Raw genomic sequence first — 17,985 nt, forward strand, 5'->3', positions numbered from 1 at the left:
AAATAATTCCTCTCCCTCCCTGGTATTTATCCCTCTGATATATTTAAAGAGAGCAATCATATCTCCTCTCAACCTTCTTTTGGTTAACGAAAACAAACCGAGCTCCTCAAGTCTCCTTTCATACGACAGGCTTTCCATTCCTCGGATCATTCTAGTGGCTCTCCTTTGTACCCGTTCCAGTTTGAATTCATCCTTCTTAAACATGGGAGACCAAAACTGCACACAGTACTCCAAATGAGGTCTCACCAATGCCTTGTATAACGGGACTAGCACCTCCTTATCTCTACTAGAAATACCTCGCCTAATGCATCCCAAGACCGCATTAGCTTTTTAATGGCCACATCACATTGCCGACTCATAGTCATCCTGTGATCAACCAGGACTCCGAGGTCCTTCTCCTCTTCCGTTACTTCCAACTGGTGCGTCCCCAGCTTATAACTAAAATTCCTGTTAGTCATCCCTAAATGCATAACCTTACACTTCTCACTATTGAATTTCATCCTATTACTAATACTCCAGTTTACAAGGTCATCCAAATCTCCCTGGAGGATATCCCGATCCTTCTCCGAATTGGCAATACCTCCCAACTTCGTGTCATCCGCAAACTTTATCAGCCCACTCCTACTTTTGGTTCCGAGGTCAGTGATAAATAGATTGAATAAGATCGGACCCAAAACTGAACCTTGAGGAACTCCACTGGTAACCTCCCTCCAACCTGACAGATCACCTTTCAATACGACCCGCTGCAGTCTCCCCTTTAACCAGTTCCTTATCCACCTCTGGATTTTCATTTCGATCCCCATCTTTTCCAATTTAACCAGTAATTCTTCATGCGGTACCGTATCAAACGCCTTACTGAAATCAAGATATATTAGATCCACCGCATTTCCCTTGTCTAAAAAATCTGTTACTTTCTCAAAGAAGGAGATCAGGTTGGTTTGGCACGATCTACCTTTCGTAAAACCATGTTGTAATTTGTCCCAATTGCCATTGACCTCAAGGTCCGTAACTACTCTCTCCATTAATATTTTTTCCATGACTTTACATACTACAGATGTTAAACTAACAGGCCTGTAGTTACCCGGGTCACTTTTTTTCCCCTTCTTGAAAATAGGAACTATATTAGCTAATCTCCAGTCAAACGGTACAACCCCCGAGTTTAGAGATTCATTAAAAATTATCGCTAACGGGCTTGCAATTTCACTCGCCAATTCCTTTAATATTCTAGGATGAAGATTATCCGGGCCGCCGGATTTACTACCGTTAAGCTGTTCAAGTTTGGCTTCTACCTCGGATACTGTAATTTCCAACCCCGCACCTTAATTCCCATCAGTCACTCTGCCACTATTCCTAAGCCCTTCATTAGCCTCATTAAAGACCGAGGCAAAATATTCATTTAGATATTGTGCCATGCCTATCTTATCCTTAATCTCCACTCCGTTTACAGTTTTAAGCGGTCCCACTTCTTCTTTCTTGGTTTTCTTCCTATTTATATGGCTAAAAAACCTTTTACTATTGGTTTTAATTCCCTTCGCAAGGTCCATCTCTACCCGGCTTTTGGCCTTTCTCACTGCATCCCTACACCCTCTGACCTCAATAAGGTAGGTTTCTTTGCTGATCCCTCCCATCTTCCACTCCTTGTACGCTTTCTGTTTTTTCTTAATCACCCCTCTGAGACGCTTGCTCATCCAGCTCGGTCTAAAACTGCTACCTAAGGACCATTTTCCCTTTCTCGGGATACAGGCCTCTGACAGCTCCTGCAACTTCAACCTGAAATAATCCCAGGCATCTTCCGCCTTTAGATCCCTAAATATGTTAGTCCAATCCACTTCCCTAACTAGTCGCCTTAATTTAGTAAAGTTAGCCCTTTTGAAATCGTAAACCTTAGTCTCAGATGCAATTTTGTTTATCCTTCCATTTATTTTGAACCGAATTAGCTCATGATCACTTGAGCCAAGGTTGTCCCCTACAACCATTTCCTCAACAAGGTCCTCACTACTCACCAAAACCAAATCTAAAATGGCATCCCCCCTCGTCGGTTCAGCTACTACTTGATGAAGGAATTCATCAGCTATCACGTCTAGGAAAAGCTGAGCCCTATTATTATTACTAGCATTTGTTCCCCAATCTATATCCGGGAAGTTAAAGTCTCCCATGATCATACAGTTCCTATTAGTATTTACCTCCTTAAAAACATTAAAGAGTTCTCTATCCATATCCAGGCTAGATCCCGGCGGTCTATAGCACACCCCAATCACTATCCCAGGGGAGGCTCTAGTAGTTTTCTTCCCTAATGTGACCATTGCCCAAACAGACTCCGTATTATCCATTCCATTACTAGTTATTTCATTACAGTTTACCTCATTATTGACATACAATGCTACTCCCCCACCTTTACCTTTGTTTCGGTCTTTCCTAAACAGCACATACCCTTCCATACCTGTACTCCAGTCATGACTACCGTTCCACCATGTTTCGGTTATTCCTACGATATCTGGTTTCAATTCTCGGACCAGTAGCTCCAATTCCTCCATTTTGTTACCTAGGCTTCTCGCATTGGTGAACAAACATCCTAATTTTTGCTGTTTGGCTTCTCTCACCTTTGTTACCCAATTTGGTAGGGACCCAGTACCACCAGTATGACCTATTGGTCTAGTATCCATCTCCCCCTCTTCCTTATGTCCAAACCCCTCCCTCTGGCTATATCCGTTCTTATCCTGTTGTCCTCCCTCTCAATGTTTAAATTTGGCGTGGAGAGTGCCTGGACATCTCCCAACCATCTCCCCCCAGTACCTAGTTTAAAGCTCTTTTGATCAGATGAGCCAGCCTCCCTCCTAGAAGTCTATTTCCCTCCCTACTCAGGTGGAGCCTATCCCGTGAGAACAGTTCTCTGTCCCCGAAAGCCTCCCAGTGCCCATACATCCCAAAGCCCTCCTTATAGCACCACTCCCTGAGCCAACTATTTATCATCACAATCCTGTCACCCCTTTGTCGCCCTTCCCTAGGGACAGGTAGAATCCCACTGAAGATCACCTGAGCCTCAATTTCCTTGAGCGTCTTACCCAGCCTGGCATAGTCTCCCTTGATTCTTTCCAGTGAGAATCTAGCCGTGTCATTCGTTCCTACATGAAGGATGATCAACGGGTTCTTACCTGCTCCTTTTCGGATCCTTTTCAACTGCAGGTCCACATCCCGTATTTTAGCGCCCGGTAGACAGCACACCCTTCTGTTCTCCGGATCGGCCCTGGTCACAGGCCTGTCCAACCTTCTCAGTATGGAATCCCGAATCCCTTAGACCTGCCTTTGCCTGGTGACAGTGCGGTCTGCTAACCTATCCCCCGTTCCCCCTGGTTGCAAGCTTCTTCCATTCCTATCATCCCTTGTAGTCCCCCTTAAGCCATCCTGCATCCTCCCGGATGACTCCTTTTTATTTTTTAGATCATGCAAGATCTCGTGGTTAAGCCAAGGTGGTCTTTTGCCACATTTTCTATCTTTCCTACCCAGCGGAATAGCTTGCTTTTGGGCCCTTAATAGTGTCCCTTTGAAAAACTGCCAACTCTCCTCAGTTATTTTTCCCCTCAGTCTTGATTCCCATGGGACCTTACCTATCAGCTCTCTGAGCTTACCAAAATCCGCCTTCCTGAAATCCATTGTCTCTATTTTGCTGTATTCCCTTCTAACCTTCCTTAGAATTGCAAACTCTATGATTTCATGATCACTTTTACCCAAGCTGCCTTCTACTTTCAAATTCTCAATGAGTTCCTCCCTATTTGTTAAAATCAAGTCTAGAACAGCTTCCCCCCTAGAAGCTTTTTCAACCTTCTGAAATAAAAAGTTGTCTGCAATGCAGTCCAAGAACTTATTGGATAGTCTGTGTAAGTGAAGGAAGAATCAATTCCCAAAATTTGAAATGTAACATTCAGTTTCAACAAATACAATGACAGTATCCTGTGAATAACTGACTAATTGACCATTTAATTCCTAGGTCACATAATGGACTTTTTTATTTGTTTGTTTCAGTAATTTAGGTTGCTTTGTCTTAGATTATAAACTTCTTGGGGCAGGGATGATAGGCCCCCATGTTTGTACAGCACTAGAGCACAGTGTTAAATGAAGTGTAGCTAAGGCCATAAGGAATCACCGTGATCATCTAGTCTGACCTACTGTATAGCACAGGTCAGAGAACTTCCCCAAATTAATTCCTCTTCGTACCAGAGAAGATCTTTTAGAAAAACATCCAATCTTGATTTAAAAGTTGCTGGTGATGAAGAATCCACCACAGCTCTTGTTGTTTTTCACTGGGTAATTATCCTCACTGTTAATGTGCAGATTTTTATTTCTAGGCTGAATTTGTCTAGTTTCAACTTCCAGCCATTGGATCTTGTTATACCTTCTTCTGCCAGACTGAAGATCCCCTTATCAAGTTTTTGTTCCCCATGTAGATACTTATAAACTGTGATGGTCACTCCCTTCTGTTTGTTAAGCCAAATAGATTGAGCTCCTTGTGTCTGTCAATATAAGGCAGGTCTTCCAACCCTTTAATCATTCTCATGGCTCTTCTCTGAACCTTCTCCAATTTATCAGTGTTCACTTGTGGACATCAGAACTGGACACACTGTTCCAGCAGTGGTCACACCAGTGCCAAATACAGAGGTAATAGAACCTTCCTACTCCGATTTGAGATTTCCCTATTTATACATCCAAGGATTGCATTAATGGACTGTTTCACCAAGTGACCAGTACAGATTCTCTGGTCCCATGCTAGTAGACTTTCAGCCACTCATAGACTTTAAAGGCTAGAAGGGACCATCATGATCATCTAGTCTGTTACCCTGCACATTGCAGGCCACAGAACCTCACCCACCCTCTCCTGTAATAGACCCCTAACCCCTGGCTGAGTTACTGAAGTCCTCAAATCATGATATAGACCAGGGGTAGGCAACCTATGGCACGGGTGCCGAAGGCGGCACACGAGCTGATTTTCAGTGGCACACTGCCCGGGTTCTGGCCACTGGTCCAGGGGGCTCTGCATTTTAATTTAATTTTAAATGAAGCTTCTTAAACATTCTGAAACCTTATTTACTTTACATACAACAATAGTTTAGTTTATATATTATAGACTTATAGAAAGAGACCTTCTAAAAAGGTTAAAATGTATTATTGGCATGCGAAACCTTAAATTAAAGTGAATAAATGAAGACTCGGCACACTGCTTCTGAAAGGTTGCCGACCCCTGATATAGACACTTCAAGTTACAGAGAATCCACCATTTACTCTAGTTTAAACCTGCAAGTGACCCAAGCCCCATGCGGCAGAGGAAGACGAAACCCTCCCAGAGTCTCGGAAAATTTCTACTTGCCCCCAAATATGGTGATCAGTTAGACCCTGAGTATGTGGACAAGACCTACCAGCCAGACACCTCCGTGTTTAGTGCCCCATCTCCAGCCATTGGGAATATTTGCTGCTAGCAGTTGCAGATTGGCTACATGCCATTGTAGGCAGTCCCGTGCCATACCACCCCCTCCATAAACTTATCAAGCTCAGTCTTGAAGCCAGTTATGTTTTTGCCCCCACCTTTGGAAGGCTGTTCCAGAACTTCACTCCTCTGATGGTTAGAAACCTTCATCTAATTACAAACCTAAACTTGTTGATGGCCAGATGACTCTTCAGGATTAGGGTCCTTCAGGGAACCCCTTTAAGGTCATCTGGAAACTGAGCAGTTCATAACATACATCTCTTAGTAATCAAACATAACTTTGTTAATAGAATATATTCCAGAATCAATCATGTACAGACTAGATATTACCTTTAGGAATATGGACATTGTTAGCTATATGGACAGTAGAAACTGCTGCCTTTGTGCTGGATACTATATTGGTTTTAATAGGAACACCATGGATGCTGCTCTCCATCAGATTTCTTACATTTGGCTGCACTTAAGGTAATAATTGGAGATATACCAATCTCCTAGAACTGGAAGGGACCTTGAAAGGTCATTGAGTCCAGCCCTCTGCCTTCACTAGCAGGACCAATTTTTGCCCCAGATCCTTAAGTGGCCTCCTCAAAGACTGAACTCACAACCGTGGGTTTGGCAGGCCAAGGCTCAAACCACTGACCTATCCCTCCCCTCTCATGTGCTTGGTTGCTGAGGGTCTAACTGGCATGCCTGAACTTGGCATGCACAGGGTCTAATTGATCCCTATATATGGGGATGGGAAGGAATTTCCCCCAGGTCAGATTGGGAGTGACCTGGTTTCTTTTTTTTCACTTTTATCTGCAGTGTGGGGTGCAGGTCACTTGCAAGGATCATTTGGGTACATCTCAGTTAATCCATTCCTGCCATTGCAGGGACCTGGAGCATTGGTGTACCTCAATCCCTCCCATTCTTTGCCTGTGGCACATACTAGTTTAGTCTGTAATACCTGGGTCTAATTTTGGTTGTTGGGTGTATTGTGCAGGTTTTGGATGATGCTGGTGGCCTGTGATATGTAGGAGGTCAGATTAGATGATCTGGTGATTCCTTATGGTGTTAGGTTCCTTCTATGATTCTGACTTCCAGGTGAATTTCTTGGCAAAACACATTCAAAATTAAATGCATACAATAAAGTATGCTGCAGTTATTTTATGCAAACCAACTCCCATTAATTCAGTGCTAAAATTGAGAAATCAAGGACTTGGGTCCAAGATTTTAAGAATTTTGCATGCACGATGCAAAAATGTTCATGCATAATTTGCACATGCATTTGTTGCAGTCATGATTGTTGCATGTGCAAATGGCCATGTTTACCTGGTCCTTTGCTTGCACAGGTTTTGCACGTGTATGTACTGTTGTGTGGTAAAAGCACATGCTAATTCTGCATGCACATTTTTGAAATCCTGGTCCCTTGGAAGTCAGTAAATGTTTGGCCATTAGCTTCAGTGAGGCCAGGATTTCAACCCAGGGCACTATCTCAAACCAGAAACCTATATAGGAACTTTAATTATGGTAATATGACCCTTTGAGAGAGACAGGGAGAACCAAAGGATGAGAATGGGAAAGATGGAAAATGCACAACTTATCAACTATTCTTTTTACAGCACTTATGGAGCTCTTGTTTGCTAGGATAACAAATATCACAGTTTGTCATGTTGCTTACATCACGGCGGACCCTTGTTAACTTTTTCTGTTTTCTGATTTGAACTGCCAGGGTTTGACTGACAGTATTAAATAGAGAGCTGAGATCTACAGCTTAGATGGTGTCTGAGGACCAAGAGAGTAAGGATCTAATTTTTGCAAGGCATAGAGCTGCTCCTGTGAGATGCCCAGTGGGGGGCCAGTTCCTCACCACCTCTTTGAGTGATGCCCTTAAGCCCTTGAAATATTCCACATGTCATTGTCCATGGTATCTCTAGCCCTCCTCACCAGCACTCAATGTCAGCCAGGCCTAAGGACGCAGTGCTGTCCAATTTTGTAGCAAGGGGCTGGGAGCTGAAACTCCAGAAGTGCCAAATCACATCTTGGAATTACTAAGATAACAGGTGTAGTTTGAGGGAGACCTGGTCATGTGTTAACTAAAAGGCCTAAGGATGAGCACAACAGAGTCTGCCAGTCGTCAACTACTGCCCCAGGAAATTAAAATCGTATGTTGCGGTTTACCTGGCATATGCCCTGCCGACGGCAGCGGAGATCTGAGGGAGCCACTGCTGTTTTCAAAGACAATTGAGTTAAATCCTGTGAGAAAGTCTGGTCATCCTTTTCACATAAATGGGAAATATAAGTTGCCTAAAGGATTACATTTAATGTTCTCTATTTGAACTCAGAGTCTGTAATTACCCACTGATGGGTTGCAGCAGGATTTGGGAGAAGACTGTGTAAGTTTAATACTGAATGTCTTTTCCACATACATTGTGAAGATTGGATAGATGTTTACTCCGTGTATGTTGGGTGAGGGGTGTGCTTTGCATCCCCTCCATTTTAGAAGGCATTACTTAAGGACAGTGGTAGTTAACCTTGCAGAGGTGCAGAGTCCTGCCCTAAAATTTTGGCATCAAATACCATCATTCACCCCTCTGCAAAGTAACATTCTGCAGCATTTGCAGTATGATGTTGCTTCACTGTAACATGGCATCACATATTGATGAAGTTCTTGAACACATGGGTTCCTCAGCCTAAGGACTGCAGTCCTAATGCAGGGTGTGAACAGGTCTAATAGGTGGCAACCACCCTCCTTTTCTTTATGCCCTTCTGTGGTAACAGGGTCATGATATGAAAGAGGTGATCTGACACAGACATTGCAACAGCACATCAAGGCATCACACATGACTGTAACTTGTAACTTGCCTCTCCTCTTTACCCATTCTCCTGCCTCTTTGCTGGAAGTCAAGCCAAACCACTTTCTTCCCTAGCTGCTTGGAGAGCTATCATCCTGGCCACCCAGGTCCATCTGCATAATGCTTCCTGCATTGTTTCTTGTGCATCAGGTGGTGGGGAGAACCTTCCTGTGATCAGTGCTCTCCAGGAGACCAGATGAGAGGAAGAAACTATCGGGACACATGGTGGGAGGTTATGGGCCAAGGTTGTGGGCGCGGGCCGAGGGATGTGCTGGCCGCTGCTTCCCGCAGCCCCCATTGGTCTGAAGCGGCGAACCGCGGCCAGTGGGAGCTGCGATCGGCCGAATCTGCAGAGGCAGCAGGTAAACAAACCGGCCCAGACTGCCAGGGGCTTTCCCTGAACAAGCGGCGGACTAGCTTTGAGAAGACTGTTGTAACTGACGTTGTTTGCCATTGAGTAGGTGATGGGTACGCAAATCTTGGTGTCTTGTTGCTGTACAGGCTTCAGGTGTTAACAGTAAATCTGATTTAGAATGCAGAGAATGACAGCTGGAGCATGACCACACATTCAGATGGGTTACAGAACTGGATGTGTGTGTTTTTCATATCTTGGTTGGTTTTGGTGTTAGCTTAGTTCTCTAGGCCTATGTTGGTGGTTGGTTGAGCTATTTAATTTCAGTGACTACAGAATGAGCCTTTCTTCCATGCAGCTTTTGTGGTTCTTCACAGTCTCTTCTCCACCAGGTTTAAAGTATGATTTTTAGGATGTTTTATGGGGAACTTGTCACCTTACTCATAGCTCAAGTAGATTTTGTTGAATTTCTGTGCAAAAAGCCCCACAGGATTAGTCTTAGTGCAGCTAAACCTATTAAGTCCCGAATCCTGGGCCCTTTGAAACTTAACAGCCAAGCTCCCATTCATTAATATACTCATAGCTACTTACACTTACCCACTAGAGCGGGGCAAAAAATGTCAAGAAGGATTTGTGAAATTCATGCAACTAAGTGCCATTAATTTCTTTCACCAATATTTGCAAGCATCGTATTGTCAACCTCAAGTATCCAAAAATCTTGAGATTTCAAAAATAATAAATGTGGGGCTTTTTTATTTGTTTTTTTATTTATTATTATTCCTGGATTTTGAAACTTTCAGATCATATTTTCCAGCTTTTCTCTGCAACCACAGGGGCTAGAAACTTACTTATTTCTTTTAAGTGAAAGCAGAGTCTCACATAATCACTTGATTCCGGGAGCTGGGTGTCACGGGCTCGTCTGAGCCAATTAAGCATCTAGTGAAATGAGCTCACCTAGTCTTACAGAAGTCAAATTAATAGTCAACTCAGGATAGTCCACCTGGGCCTTACATTCCTCAAAGTAAACAAAACTCATTCACTGACTGAAACAAAAAAGTGCAGAATTATCCCAAGAGGCCTGGTCAGGGGCTAAGTTAAGGAGCGAGCCTTTCTTCTCTATCCCTGCTTCACCCATAATTGGCTCTTGGAAGAACTAGACAGACCTTTTTATACTGCCAGTTGGGCCTTGATTGGTTTCTTACTGTTTCCAGCCTTTCTAGCCAGTGGAGGATTGATACTTATTGGTTCCACCTGCAGCTGATTCTTATTTATTCTCCATGAACCTCTGTATTGGCCAGAAGAATGATTGCAGAAAGCTAAAATCTTGCAAATGTGTGTCCAGACACCCATCACAAAATGGCTTTGATTTACCTCCCCTGTTAATAAAACTTTCAGGTGTTGAATCAGGGAGCAGAAACAGTAGCATACAAGTTAGGTGAATAGTCATATACAATGAATTAGGAATACTCAAAGATCTAGTTGAAAATTGTTTGTGACCAATCCACATCTGAAATATACTTTTACAGAGAATGTCCATCAAATAACTTTGAATACAAATTAATGTGTAGAATTCAAAGTATGTGCATGAATAATTATCCCAGCTTTACTTGCAAGCAGTGTTATTCTGCTCTTCCATTTGTACTTGATATTTTCACCTACTGACTGAGGAACAGAGATTTGTTTGTTTTTCCTTGGGACTTGGGGACATTTAACTTGCCTCCATCGTCTCCTTAAATGATTATCACTGCTCATTTTCATATGGCATGAAGTTAATGGGTATGACCATCCCAATCTGTGCAGGGGAAAAAAACCCATTCAAAGCATTAAAGAAGGGGAGCACAACTTAAATACGAACATACTTCATACTGTTCCCAATAACTTCTTCAGCCATAAGTGGAATTTCATGAAGTACATTGGTTCAAAAAGTGGGAAGCAGGCTGACCTCAAAGCTGTAAATTAATTAAGTTAATGGAGGCAGCTATGACCAAAGAATCTCAATCTATTTATTTTATCCAAGAGGAAACTAAAAAGTGAATTGATCATGGTCTAAAAGTAATTACCGTATATACTTGTTCATAAGCCAAATTTTTTTTAGTAAAAAAGGGAAGCACCAGAGAAGGGGGTTGGCTTATGAATGGGTATAGAGAGGGAGAGGTGGGACACAGCCCCTCCCCCCAACAGAGGGAGCAAGGAGAGGCAGCAGAGCCAGAAGGGAAGAAGCGGGGCCAGAATCTTTCCACTTCTGGCCACGCTGCTCTCCCCCCAGCCTCCATAGCAGCTCCAGCTCCGAGGCTGGCAGGCTGCAGCTGGGCCGCTTGGCCCCACCCCCCAGAGCAGGCTGTGGCCGCCCGGCCCAGCCCACCGGAGCACGCTGCGGTCGTGCCGCCCGGCCCAGCCCACTGGAACATGCTGCGGCTGCGCCGCCCGGTCTGGCTCTCCGGAGCAGGCTGTGGCCATGCTGCCCAGCCTGCTGGAGCAGCTCCAGCCAGGTCAGAGGCATCCTCTCCAGATAAGGTGGGAAGGGATAGGATGGGGAGAGTGGGATTATGGGGGGGGCAGGGGTTACTCCCCTGACTCCCAGCTTCTCCCTCTGCCCCCAAAATTTCCCCGCCAGTTGCTGTCCCGGCCCGTCAGGGTAAGCAGCTGGCACGCCGGGACACTTTGTTTACTTAGGTTTACCTCTGTGTCTGCGGACGCTGGTGGTAAACAAACCATCTCGGACCACCAGCGGCTTATCCTGATGGCCTGGGAGCCAAAATTTGCTGACCCCTGAATTACAGGGTCGGTTTATGAACGGGTTATAAAAAATTTCCATTTTTACTTATCCATCTTAGGGGGGTTGGCTTATAAACGAACTGGCTTATGATCGAGTATATACGGTACATGGGGAAGAGATTTCTGATAGTAGATAGCTCTTTAATCTCGTAGAGAAAGGTTTAACAAAAACCAATGGTTGGAAGCTGAAGCTAGACAAATTCAGACTAGAAATAAGGGTCACACTTTTAATATTGAGGTTAATTAACCAGTGGAACACCTTCCCTAGAGATATGTTGGATTCTCTATCATTTGCATTCTTTAAATCAAGACTGGATAGCTTTCTAAAAGAGACACTGTAGCTCTAAGATGTTATCAGCTTGATGCAGAAATGACTGTTGGAGATTCTTTGGCCTATGTGATGCCGGGCATCAGATTGGATGATGATAATGATCCCTTCTGGCCTTAATCTCTGTGAATCTGTACACACACAGACACAAACACACTTCATAAGCCTATTTTTCACAATAACCTTTCACAGTGCAAGTTCTCTATGTACCTGAGTTCTGGGGAGAGAACAGATCTATTTCCCTTTAACATGCATGCATGCTTTTTGGTGTATGATTCACTTCAAAGCAAAGATCAGTAAAACAGAAGGTTTTTTGACTTTGCAAAACCAGAGGTACCCAGGATCCAAGTTCCAGCTTACTGGAACCCCTAAGTTTGAGAAACATGAGGGGGCATTTTCCCCATTTCTAGCTGACATGCAACTCCATAGCCCCGTCACACTCCTCTATCATCCATGCTCTTTGGGATTTTTCCAAGCTTGAGATGAATGTAGCTAGAGTCACAGTGCCTGCCACACTTCAGGAGAGGCCATTCCTGGAGCCCTTCCTCTGAGCAGCTCAGGTGCACCTCCTCTCCTCTGGCGCGGCCCCTCTCCTCAAAAAGATCCTTTACTTCTCCTCTGAATGGAAGGCAGTGAATTGTAAGGCAGGTGTCTAAAACTTTTTCATTCTGTAAACCACCTCTTAACTGAGTGTTAGACCTCCACAGCCATTCATGATTAGAGTGACCAGACAGCAAGTGTGAAAAATCGGGAAAGGGAATGGGGGGTAATAGGTGCCTAAATGAGAAAAAGACCCCAAAATTGGGACAGACCCTATAAAATCGGGACATCTGGTCACCCTATTAACGATTGCATAACTTCCTGATGACCACTACCATGATTGCTGACATGCAGAAATAATTCTAGGGAAGTATTTCATGCATTTTTTTCTCTCTTTCTTCAAAAAGCACAGAACACTTATTGCACTAAATGCACAGCCTGCTCCACAGCAATCTGTTTATCCCCCCTCTCAGCTGCACTGGTCCTCTCTCTCTCTTCCTCTGCACACGTTTCTTTGTCTACGGCTACACTGCACAGCTCCTGCAGCAGCGTATGGGGGATGTGTAGCTATGTGCTCAGTGAAAGGCAGGCTGCACCCATACTGCAGTATGTAGCTACCTGTGTCAGAGAGAGGCCACAGCAGCAGGGAGCTCTCAGAGCCTTTCCCTACTGCCTCCCCACTGCCAGAGTCTTTTCTCACCACTGGAGCTTTCCCTGCAGTGGGTGAATACTCCAGAAGCTGGATGCTGCATTGCTAAAAATAGCAGGGTAGACATGGAAGGTGCTGCTTGGGAATGTACAGAGCTGCGTAGGGTCCATACCCAGGTCCTCACCAAGAGGGTTCTGGCATGTCTCTACTTGCCTAAGCAGTGCCTCACTGTTGACACTGCTATTTACACCCATGCTAGGGGGCATGTCGTGTATGTACTCTACATGCCGCCGAAAGGAGTGTGCAGTGTATAGGGACCTTTTGCCACCTGCTCTGTTTCCCTTCCTTTCCTCCTGCACATGTTTTCTTGCTCCACTGGATATACTGGACCAACTCTTCAAACTGATTTGCACTGGCTATCTGCATTGACTACAGTGGAGCTATGAAGATTTACACCAGCTGATGTGGTCCACTACCTGCCTTGCTGTCTTTTTCCTTGCTCTACCTCCACTGGTAGCTGGCAGCTCTGCTGTTGCCTTCAGTCTCCAGAGACAGAGTCTGTTTCACGTTTTCAGCTGCTTTGTCCAACTAATTCACTTTAGGCTGATGTGTTCCAGCTCCACCCATAGTTGAAGGTTTTTTGAACTTTGACCAAGATTGATTCAGCTGTTTGATGCATGCACGCATAAAACAAACACAAAACATCCTTCCCCATGCATTCAGGTGAGATTTTAAACTGTGAATTCCAAGAGAATCTTTAGACTTTTCTGTACATTCAGCATATGTCTCTGTTAGTGTTGTTGTTACTCTGCCTGTTTTCATTTGTATATAATAACCTTCAATAAAGAAAGTATTTAAAAAACCCAACAGTCTAGGATTATTTAGCTTGGCAAGACAAAAGAGGGGAAATGTAACAGAGGTCTGTAAAATGATGACTGGCTACTCCTAGGGGAATTCTGCGCCAAAACATTGAAAATTCGGGACCAAAATATTAAAAATTCTGCACACAATATTTTAAAATTTTGCAAAATTCTGCTTATTTGTCAAAACAGCACAATATAATCATGCTGGTTTCAATTATTTTGTTAATTTAAACTACAATACAATGGATGGAGAATGGGAGAGGGGAGCATTGGAAGAAATCCCCAAATCCCCTCTGTCTAACAGTAATGTGGCTAGAATTGAGCCTTTACCGGTACTTCTAGTTATTAGTCAACAAATATATGCAGCCATATGCTCAGTGTCACATCATAGGCAAGTGAGGGCTGGGGACTCAAACTTATATTGGCTACTGACCATCTCCGGAAAGGTCAGTAGCAAACAGTTCATGGAGCACATTTTGATAGGAAATTTTTTCAGTCCAAAAATTTAGACCAGTTCTAATCCCTAAAGCAACATAAGCATGTGTAAGGTCATGCTGTCCTTTACAATAAGGCTCCTTTACACCACTCTGGCAACATAAAGGAGCCTTAACATTTTTACACCTGTTTTATACCTCTGGGGGAATTCACTAAGAACAATGGGAACAATTCATTAAGCAGGCATGCTGCTACATTCTCCTCTGCCTGAGGGGACAGAACCTGCCCCAATCCTATCTCCTCAGAAACACCCCAAAGCCCTGCCCCTCCACACCAAGCATGCTGCACCAGTGAGCAAGAGGGACAGAGTGTGTGTCTCTCACTCGCACAACTGCCCAGCTCCCCCCCCCCCCGACAGTGATTTATCTGTCTACTGGCTGCTCCCGGTGCCCAAATCAACCTGCCTGCACTGCTGGGGAGGGGAGCATGACCGCTCTTGCAGCTTCCCTTTGTTTCTCCATCAGAAGTCATTTTTCTATGGGGAAGCAAAGAAATCTGTGGGGGCCATGAATTCTGCACACATGCAGTGATGCAAAATTCCCCCAGGAGTAACTGGTATAATGAAGCCCATCTGATTTTCTATCTCTTTGTTACTATCCCATAGCACAAGGATAGTGAAATTCAGTGAAATTAAAAGGCAACCAATGTATATTGCATAGTGAAAATACTTTATCTGCAACATATAATTAACAGGTGAACTCACTGCTGCAGGATGTTAAGACAAATATAACTTATTAAGACTTTCTTTTAAAAGGTAAGATTTAAAATAATACATGTTCAAAGAGAACAGACTGCAGTTACAACTGTTAAGACAAAAATTGCAAAGATTGCTGATCCTCATGCTTAGGGCGTAATATAATCCCTGGCTGTGGGTTGTTAAGGGTGATTGGTACAACCTTATCCAATTTTCCAGATGCATAGTTAGTTTATTTCCCTTCTCTGAAGCATCCAGTAAAAGTCACACTCAGAGGCAGGTCTCATACTAGAAGTTGACCTGCCAGGTGTTCCACTTCTTGGGATTTGTAAAGATCTTTCCCAGTTGTCTCTATTCTGTCATGCCTCCACCTGTGGCGCCAGGAACTGATGCCTCTCCCTCTTTAGCCATTTGCACAGGTAGAGTTTTCAGTGTAGGAGCCCTGTTTGGCTGTAGTGTAGACTAGCAGAGTGACCACTTGTACCAGCATTTGTTTCCCCCGCTAGGACATGTTTCAGCCTTCCGCTCTTAGCAGCAGAAGAGCTAATGCACAGTACACCTCCAGATTGTACAGGCAGGCACATGAGCACCAGGAAATCTTCAGTGCATGCAGCTAGAGGGGAAGAGAATGACCCCCTACCCCCATTTGCTTCTTCAGTAGTCAAATAGTACAACTCTGAGCAGCAGAGGTTGTGAGATCAACAGTGTGTCTGTCAGCAGCAGCAAAGGTAAAAGAAGATGTCATAGCAAAAAGGTTAGCAGCAGCAATGGCAGAATAAGAAAAATCCACCATGAACTCCCGCCGCTGCGCTGTGTTCAGCCTGGCTTGCTGGTCTGGGAAGCAGAATAAAACCTCATCTCTTTTTTGCACCTGGAGATGCACAGAGCCTGCCTTCGTGCATGAGACAAACGGGAGCTATTGGTCTGGAAATCTGCAGCAGATGTGGGGCAAAGGTGGAAACTGGTGAGCCTGCCCTTCATCTGAAGTCAGAGGCCTGCTTCCTTCCCAGCATATTCAGCTGTGACAATCCACCTATTTGCTTTTTTTAAGACATAATGACACTAACAGTAAGTATTTAGACAAGGATCCAACCTCTGAGTCGCTATAGAATAAATGCAGCTGCAGATCAGATGCTTCTCTTAGAGCCCCAGCAGAGGGAAACTCGACTGTATAACTTCCCGTGCCCTGGGCCCCTTACAGAGGCAAGTTTTCACACTGGTCTGATTTTTCTTTTCACAGCTGTTCCTCCAAAACTGAAGAAACTGAAGAGCCCAAATGTTCACGTCGGGGAAAAAATTTCACTGAAATGTGAGGCTACTGCAGGGAATCCCCAGCCCTCCTACAAGTGGTATAAAGATGGCAAAGAACTGAAGAAGAGCAAGGACATCCGAATAAAATATGGGAATGGCAAGTAAGTATGAAACTTGATTGCTTTGCACGATAATAATTAACAAGTGTCTGGTATAAATGTCATACATCAGACTGCCTCCTGTCAGCCTTCACGTATCTGTATCTATTTTTCCTGCACCTGTACCACCTTCTGCAGGGATGCTGTCAGATTTCACAAGCTAAGCACGTTGGTCTGGATTGGTACTTGGATGGGAGACCACCAAAAAATTTCTACAGTGTTGTAGGTGGCATTCTGTTCTTGGAGTTAGTATTAACTGAGGTCCCAAGATAGTGTTTGAGAGCACTGTGCTGCTGGAAGAATAAAACTGACCACTTGCAATCATTTTTACAAGAGTAGCATTATGAACTGCAGGGTCCTGGGCAAATTCCATTTCTGATTTCCTAAATTTGACTTACAGTTTCAATTGGATGTACTATTCCTCTTTACTTCCTGTCCTAAACTGTTGTGTACTACTGCAGTACCTTCCTGAGTAGGAGAAGGGCACCAGGGGTTCCACCAGTACAGCTTCTTTCCTGTGGGGAGAAGGATGGAGGAACGTATGACAGCTAGTGCTGAGAGCTCTCTTGCTGGGCTAGTTTCGCATTAAGCGTCACAGAAGTTTTCTGAGTTCCAGCAGTGGAGATTAGTAGGAGCATTGCCAGCAGATTGAGGGAAGTGATTATTACCCTCCATTCAGCACTGGTGAGGCCACATCTGGAGTATTGCATCTACAGAAAGGATGTGGACAAATTGGAGAGAGTCCAGCAGAGGGCAAAAAGAAAATGATTAGGGGGCTGGGGCACATGACTTATGAGTAGAGGCTGAGGGAACTGGGCTTTAGTCTGCATAAGAGAAGAGTGAGAGTGGATTTGATAGCAGCCTTCAATTACCTGAAGGGGTGGGGGTTCCAAAGAGGATGGAGCTCAGCTGTTCTCAGTGGTGGCAGATGACAGAACAAGAAGCAATGGTCTCAAGTTGCAATGGGGGAGGTCTAGGTCTATTTCACTAGGAAGGTGGTGAAGCACTGGAATGGGTTACCTAGAGAGGTGGAGGTTTTCAAGGCCTGGCTTGACAAAGTCTTGGCTGGGATGATTTAGTTGGGGTTGGTCCTGCTTTGAGCAGGGGGTTGGACTAGATGACCTCCTAAGGTTTCTTCCAACCCTCATCTTCTATGATTTGTTTTTTGGCCATCCTTTAGTCAGCTTTTGTTGATGGAGACCCGGAGAGCCAAGCTCCTAAACAAGGAGGACAGGAGCTCCATATCTTCCTCAGAAGAACCCAGGGTATTTCCCTCTCTTGCTCTGGGAATGCATTGAGCTGCAGCTGTCTGAATGTGTGGGACATTTGGAAGGTGTGGGAATTAAATCCTTCCTGCCTTGCCTTTAAATTGCTGCTTCCTTCTCTTATCTAATCCTTCTCAATGCAAAGAGGAAACTGGCCTCTTGTTCTACCTCTTTTGTCCCCTACACATACAGTAGCTAATTCAGAGACTTCACAGAAGATCCAGCAGCTGTTTTCTCCTAGTGTGGCTATAGGTGATGATGAGGAAACTATCTTCCTAGTTCTGTAGCAGGGGAAGGGATGGGTT

The 17,985-nt window shown here is 44.3% G+C and overlaps 1 protein-coding gene across 1 annotated transcript in view; it reads left to right on the forward strand.

The window, feature by feature from the left end:
• NRG2 (neuregulin 2) overlaps nt 1–17,985 on the forward strand; it is a 184,157-nt gene that overhangs the window by 51,779 nt on the left and 114,393 nt on the right. The window contains exon 2 of the mRNA XM_045028853.1: nt 16,247–16,418. The gene's annotated coding sequence lies outside the window, so the exon portion shown is untranslated. The remainder of the gene's footprint in view (nt 1–16,246; nt 16,419–17,985) is intronic.

Source organism: Mauremys mutica, chromosome 8 (genome assembly GCF_020497125.1).
Source record: "Mauremys mutica isolate MM-2020 ecotype Southern chromosome 8, ASM2049712v1, whole genome shotgun sequence".
Classification (NCBI taxonomy): domain Eukaryota; kingdom Metazoa; phylum Chordata; order Testudines; family Geoemydidae; genus Mauremys; species Mauremys mutica.